The sequence below is a fragment of the Piliocolobus tephrosceles genome, chromosome X (assembly GCF_002776525.5).
Source record: "Piliocolobus tephrosceles isolate RC106 chromosome X, ASM277652v3, whole genome shotgun sequence".
In the NCBI taxonomy this organism is placed as follows: domain Eukaryota; kingdom Metazoa; phylum Chordata; class Mammalia; order Primates; family Cercopithecidae; genus Piliocolobus; species Piliocolobus tephrosceles.
The window spans coordinates 64,563,450-64,570,690 of NC_045455.1; the positions used below are offsets into that span (position 1 = coordinate 64,563,450).

Consider the following 7,241-nt stretch of genomic DNA (forward strand, 5'->3'; position numbering starts at 1 on the left):
TGATGACAGGGCCTCATGAAGCAAAGATCATGACTAATCTAATCCCATGCACCCTGGAGTCCTTGAAAAGCGGGAAGGGGAGGCAAAAATAATTACAACACACCTTCTAAAAACTCAAAACAAATGCACCTCATTCACCAATCTTTTGATATAGGACCAAAGCCGCTTTTTGAAACACAGGACCACTGATAAAAGGTTCTAAGACATATCTTTTATATGTATCACACCCATCCTGCAATATTTTCAATTTTGGTTTAAGTGGAAAAGTGGAGCAAGAAAGTAAGAAAGCTTACAAAGCAGTCTAAGGGTATGATGCTCCTGTGTATGTACATTTGTCTCACTTGTGCCTAATTGGAAATAAATTTTTCACATGACCTTTACTGACCCTTTCCAAAGCATTCAACTCACTTTACCATTTCTGTAGTAGTTAATTAAATTATAATAAAGGGCATCGGGAGTCATAAATAGGTCTGGGAGCCTTTAAAATGCTATTCTTGATAAGTATTTATATATGTTTGTGTGTTATTTACTTCCATATACTTATATAACTGTTTTGTTTCTAAAGGAGTAGGAGGAGGAGGAAGTACTTATTATGGGTAATGATTGTCTGAATTAGCTTACTCTACCACCCAATTATACTTTCTAGAGGTATTTTTGATACCATGTAGAAACCAAGAGGTTCCATTAAAATGTTAAACCATTCTGGGAAACAGAAGCCTATATTATCTGTTTGTTCTGATAAGAGAAGTCAGTGATGGGTATCCTAAAGCCACACACCTCACTACTTGAATTAATGACATCACTGAAATACATCATTATGTATCACTAAAAAAAATACTGTCATTTAACCTACAACACAATGCCAAGATATCACTGATTACACTTAGAATTAAATATAATACCCTTTTGACAAGCACAAGTAATTACAGTGCTCTGAGGAAGCCAAGAAAGCTGAAAGCACTGATAGTTATTGATCACAGGAAGTCATATAGAGCAGTTAGAATCAACATGCTAAAACTTCATTCCAGAAAAAAAACTTTAAAATGGAAAATTTTAAATAAGTGAGTCCTTTACAGACATGAGGTTACCTTCAAATCAAGATGTAAATGATATTGTTAATTAACAGCTTAAAGAGGCAATTAAGTGGCAGTTAATAACACCGATAAATATGTAAGAGTGTGGAATTCTCAATGACATCACTTCTCTTTTCCTTTCACTGGATTGTGTACAGATATCCTCTTGTTATTTAAATATAATACAATCACAGCATTTCTCAAGTAATTATTAGAGTCCCTGTGTTTACAAGCTGATATTTATTCTTCATTAATTCAACATCTCCCAAGTACTTGTATTAAAAGTATTTTTTGCCAAAAGAAAAAGCTTACTGGAGTTTCAAAAATTAGTTTCAAACGGTTGGGGGCAGTGGCTTATGCCTGTAATCCCAGCACTTCGGAAGGCCGAGGGGGGTGGATCACAAGGTCAGAAGATCGAGACCATCCCGGCTAACATGGTGAAACCCTGTCTCTACTAAAAATACAAAAAATTAGCCGGGCGTGGTGGTGGGTGCCTGTAGTCCCAGCTACTCGGGAGGCTGAGGCAGGAGGATGGCGTGAACCTGGGAGGCGGAGCTTGCAGTGAGTGGAGACTGCGCCACTGCACTCTAGCCTGGGTGAGAGAGCAAGACTCTGTCTCAGAAAAAGAAAAAAAAATTAGTTTCAAACAACATTGAAATTACAGTTAAAGTTACCTCTTCTTTAGAGCATGTCCTGCAGCTTTTTGAGGCCTGCCAGTTGTAGCTTTTAAGTGGACTTCTGCTGGGTGGCTTTGTTGTTTGTACATTTACTGTGCTCGATTCAACTTTCGTGCCCTTAATAATGTCTAACAAGTCTTTTTTCCTGTTTTCCTTTACACTGTCTTGGTTCTCTGAAGTCTCCTTCGAAGTCTCAACAGCTCAGACCGCTCAACTTTCTTGCTACAGATTGCGCCTTAGTGCCAAAATATCTCTGGATATTATCTTTTGTCCTGGAAAGATGTGTTAAAGAAAAAAAAAGAAAAATACAATGCAGGCTAATAAAGCAAAAAAACACGTATCTAAATTTTTTTTCAATTCAAGCCCTTTCCATTTGTTTGTATAATTATTGTTAAAAACCGTAACAGCAGCAACTTACCATTTATTAGCACACACTACATGCCTCACCTTGTGCAATGTTTTATGTACATTTTTCACACCCACATTAACTCCCTAAGGTCCATTATGCAGATAAGGAAACTGAAAATCAGAGATGTAACTGACCCAAGGTCATGCACCTCACAGTTCACTAAAGCCTAAGACACACTGGCGTGCAACAAATAAGTAGAGGTGTGCTGAGATATTGATCACCTGCTCCTTGGGGTGGCCAGGGGAAGTCTGGGGGTGCTGGTGCTCCCAAATCTGTTCCTTCCATTTACCCCAGAGTTCGGCAGAAAAACTCTGACATGGTTAATAAATGACAATTTATTATTCTCAAATCCAGATCTGACTGACTGCAAGTCCTTGCTCTTAACATGATATAATACCTCTTTAAAAAGTTATAATTAAACAATATAAAAATAAATTTCTATCAAAAAATTACTTTAACAAAACTGAGTGGGTGTTAGTTTAATCTGATCAACATGCTCATGAGCTATATGCCACTTAACCCATAACCACTTGTAAGCTAAGCTAAAATGGAACAGAAAAGAGAATAATCGATGGCTAGAAATGTCATTTTTGCTTTCTTCATTAGATACATTTATGAAAGAGAACACTACAAATGATTACCTCTATATTAGACTCATGCAAAAGATGTCCTAAATAACCCAAATATCCAATTTTATTCTGTGGGGTTAAAAACCTCTTTTGGCATTTGATTACTGAAGAACTTTAAAAACTCTGAATGTGTTAGTTTCCGTAAGAGGGTATAATATATTTTAAAGATCATTCATGAAATGCAGTGAATATCTACCCTGTGCTGAGCACTATATATTAGTAAATAAGAATTTCATGGTCCCTACTTTTATGAAGCTGATATGCTACAGCACTGCTTCTCAAACTTTAATATGAATAGAAATTATTTTTTTTTTTTGAGATAGGGTCTCGCTCTGTCACACAGGCTAGAGTGCAGTGGCATGATCTTGGCACACTGCAGCCTCGACCTCCCCAGGCTCCTGTGATCCTCCCACCTTAGCCTCCTGAGTAGTTCGGACTAACTTTTTGTAGAGATGGGTTTCCCCATGTTGCCCAGGAACTCCTGGGATCCGACCACCTAGACCTCCCACTGCCCACCTAGGCCTCCCTAAGTGCTAGTATTACAGGCATGGGCCACTGTGCCTGGCCCATAGAAATTATCTATGCTCCTTGCTAAAATGCAGATTCTTTGATCGGGAGTTGGAGACCAGCCTGACCAACATGAAGAAACCCTGTCTCTACTAAAAATACAAAATTAGCTGGGGCATGCCTATAATCCCAGCTACTCGGGAGGCTGAGGCAGGAGAATCACTTGAATCAAGGAGGCGGAGATTGTGGTGAGCCGAGATCGTGTCATTGCACTCCAGTCTGGGCAACAAGAGCGAAACTCCGTCTCAAAAAAAGAAAATAAATAAATAAAGTTAATATTAAACGTATTCTAACAGAAAGGTGGTAATCAGGGGAATGAATCTCACATATAATCTTTACTACAATGTTTTCTTTCAAGACTGCTATCATACCACAGAAAGCAATCTACATTACAAGAAAATCATGTATTATACAACTCCGAAACACTAATATAATAAAATTATAAACCTACCCTCCCACCTGAGTTTGTTTCCACTGACAGCATCTCATCAGTACTTCAAATGCAACACCTTCAAAACGACATTCAAGACGTCCCTTCAGACTGACTTTCCACTTTTCACACTTCTATATTAAAATGCCTCCTGACATAAACAGATTTTTTTTCCCCCAAAAACTATAACATATGTAAAAATCTTTCTCAACCCCGGCTCTGCATTCTTCTGCTAACATTAAGGATACCCTAATCCTCCAAACCAGCCAGTTGAAATCTTTGCTCTCTGTGACCACCCTACCATTATCCCATGATGTCACATCCCCTTAATTCTACCTGTGCAATTTTTCTCCTCCATTCAGCTGGTCCTTCCCATCTTCACGGCTACTAACCTGCTTCAACACTGTACTTAACCCAACTGGCTTTCTGAGTGTTATGCATGGAATTTACACAGTGGAATTAGGCTTTCATAACAATAAAGTACTCGGAGGATACATAGCAAAACCAAGTATGCCGCAACACCTTTTCTTTCCTGGTTAACTTCAACCAGTGGTCCTTCAGATTTCAACAGACTTTTCTTCCAGAAAGGATATCCTGAGACGTCCCTGCGATGGTTAGGTGTCCCTATTTGCTCCTCCAGCAATTACTTGTTGGATGAACCGTGTACTCTCTGCTTCCGTACACTATCTCAGCAATTACTTCACTACACAGCCCTTGAAGTGTCTACTTGCTGTAACTACACGCTCCGTGATGACCAGGCTCTTACTTGGGGTTTATAACCAGTACTGGAACGCTGTAACGTTTTTCAGTAATGAACCAAAGAATGAAGGAAACAGAAACGAGACTATTAAATACATATTGGGAGGCAAAAGATAAAACAACTTCGCTTTTGGAGCTTGGATAAACTGACAGGAGTTGATGACAAGAGGAATGAGGCTCAGCGACCAGGTTTGTAATCGGAGCTCTGTTTTCCACGCACGCTATGACCTTGGGCAAGTCATCTTATCTTTCTGGGAATTTTCTTTTCACAGATTTAAAGCAATAGCTTCTAAAACCCAAAAGGTAATAACATCGTTCCCAGGAAGTCGGAAGATAACTGAATGTACAGGACGGGGCACTGGAATGCCCGAGGACCTGCGGGGCCAAGAGCGCTGAACTGCGGTACCTGACCGTTCCATGCCGAGCAGCGAGTAGCAAAATTGCAGCCGCTGATGTCTCCGGGCTTCCAGAGGACAAAGGGTGGCAGGAAAGGGGATGAAGAGGTAGAAACGCCGAGACTGTAGGAAGCACCGCCCAGACACAAAGTCAACCAAGAACGCACCTGAAACAGTGGGTCCCCATGCCAAAAACATCCCCTGTGCTCTCTTCCGTTTCCGGTCCGGCGCGTTCCTCTCCCTTTGCATTCCGGTGGGCAACAGGGGCAGGTAACTGTGTTCCGGACTCGCCCGCGGGCCCTGACTGCCGAACGAGATAGTGGAGGGCGTGATTAGTAGTGCGAAAACTACAGATGATCAGTCTGTTTTTATGCTTGTTTTTTTTTTTTTCTAAGACGAGTCTCCCTCTGTTGCCCAGGCTGGAGCGCGGTGGCGCGATCTCAGCTCACTGCAACCTCCGCCTCCGGGGTTCAAGCAATTCTCCTGCCTCAGCCTCCTGAGTAGCTAGGATTACAGGCGTGCGCCACCACACCTGGCTGTTTTTTTTTTTTTTTTGTACGTTTAGTAGAGACAGGGTTTCACCATGTTGACCAGGCTGGTCTCGAACTCCTGACCTCGTGATCCGCCAGCCTTGGCCTCCCAAAGTGCTGGGATTACAGGCGTGAGCCATTGCGTCCGGTCGATCAGTCTGTTCTTTAACAGCACTACTGTCCATTCTTTGGAGGAAAAGGGTCTACAGCGTTCATCATGTTCTCAAAATGCGCCATGGCCACCAAAGAGGTTTAAAAAAGTTATCATAGGACCTGCTGCCCGATGAAACAGCGTTTTGTTTTCCGTCTTTATCCTTGATGTAGAGTCAAAATAAGACATACGTTTCATTTTCACCGCCGGTCGCGGTGGTTGACGCCTGTAATTTCAACACTTTGTAAGGCCTAGGCGAGTGGATCACCTGAGGTCGAGTTCCAGACCAGCTTGGTCAATACGGTGAAATCCCTTCTCTACTAAAAATGCAAAAATCAGCCGGGCGTGGTGGCGCACGCCTGTAAATCCAGCTACTCAGGAAGCTGAGACTTGGACCGATTCCCCGCGGGCCGCGCGGGAGTTGGGCAGGCAGAGGCGGGTTCAGGGAAAAGGCTGGGCGGGAGCGTGGGAAAAAGCTGACGCGCTCGCCTGAGTTCCCACTTAGGGAACTTAAAGGAGAGTTTTAATTTGTCCTCCCTGCCGTTAGGGAGCGCGTACGCGTGTGCTGCCCCAGCAGCCCGCGCTGTAGTGAGCCTCGCCGCTGCCGCTGCCCTCTTAGGGCCACTCAAGGGGTGGGTGGGAGGTGACCCAGGTCACCCTTTCCCGCCCCTCTGTCTCCTGCTGCGGTGGGGAAGGCAGAAGACGCGAGGCAGGCCCGTGGTACATGGTGCTCCTGGCTTAACCGCACCCTGCGTGGCTCCAGGGGTTGGCCAGGCTTTCGTGTCGCAGGTTCCCGCTAAGTGCAGGATTCAGATCTTACCATGGTTCTTTTTAATAGTGAGGAGTTGCCTCCCTGCAAGATTAGGGTGTTGTATTACTCTTGTTAATTGAGCTTGTGCTGTCGACCTGTGAGGTCTCAAAGTTAAGTTTTAATTTGATCATGAACATACACAAAGCAAAGGCTTACGGATATTAAAGAATTATTTATATATTCTAATTTTCATCATAGTTTTAAAATCTTCATAGAATCTGTTTTCAGTGAGGGACTTTAACAAGGAATTTGAAAAGGAAACCAATACAATCATTGGATTTGGGTTCAGTCTTTAAAAATAAATTTGCAAAAAATTCATTCTACACCTATTTTTATGAAAGTATTTTCCCCTAAGGTCTAGGGACTCCTATTTGGAAATAGAATTTTTATTAAATGCCTGTGCAGGCCAGGCGTGGTGGCTCAGGCTTTTAGTCCCAGCACTTTGGGAGGCCAAGGTGGGCGGTTCACTTGAGGCCAGAAGCTGGAGACCAACCAGCCTGGGCAACATGCTGAAACCTCATCTCTGCTAAAAATACAAAAATTAGCTGGGCGTGGTGATGCACGACCGTAGTCCTAGCTACTCGGGAGGCTGAGGCAGGAGAATCGCTTGAACCCGGGAGGCAGAGGTTGCAGTCAGCCAAGATCCTGCCACTGCACTCCAGCCTGGGAGACAGAGCAAGACAACGTCTCAAAGAGAAAACAACAACAAAAAAAAGATAAAAAGATGCAAGAGAGAGACTTGGCTTTTACCTGTCCTTCATGAAAAAGGGAACCGTGACCCAGAAGAGACGTAGAGATGTGGGGTTCCCA

At 42.9% G+C, this 7,241-nt stretch overlaps 1 long non-coding RNA gene across 1 annotated transcript; it reads right to left on the reverse strand.

Moving 5' to 3' along the window:
- Positions 1-1,753: 1,753 nt before the first annotated feature.
- LOC113224808 lies at positions 1,754-5,138 on the reverse strand. The gene is made up of 3 exons (XR_003309423.1): positions 5,107-5,138; positions 4,281-4,578; positions 1,754-2,022 (listed from the first exon to the last, which is right to left on the reverse strand). It is a non-coding gene; the product is annotated as an uncharacterized LOC113224808 (long non-coding RNA).
- Positions 5,139-7,241: the final 2,103 nt, after the last annotated feature.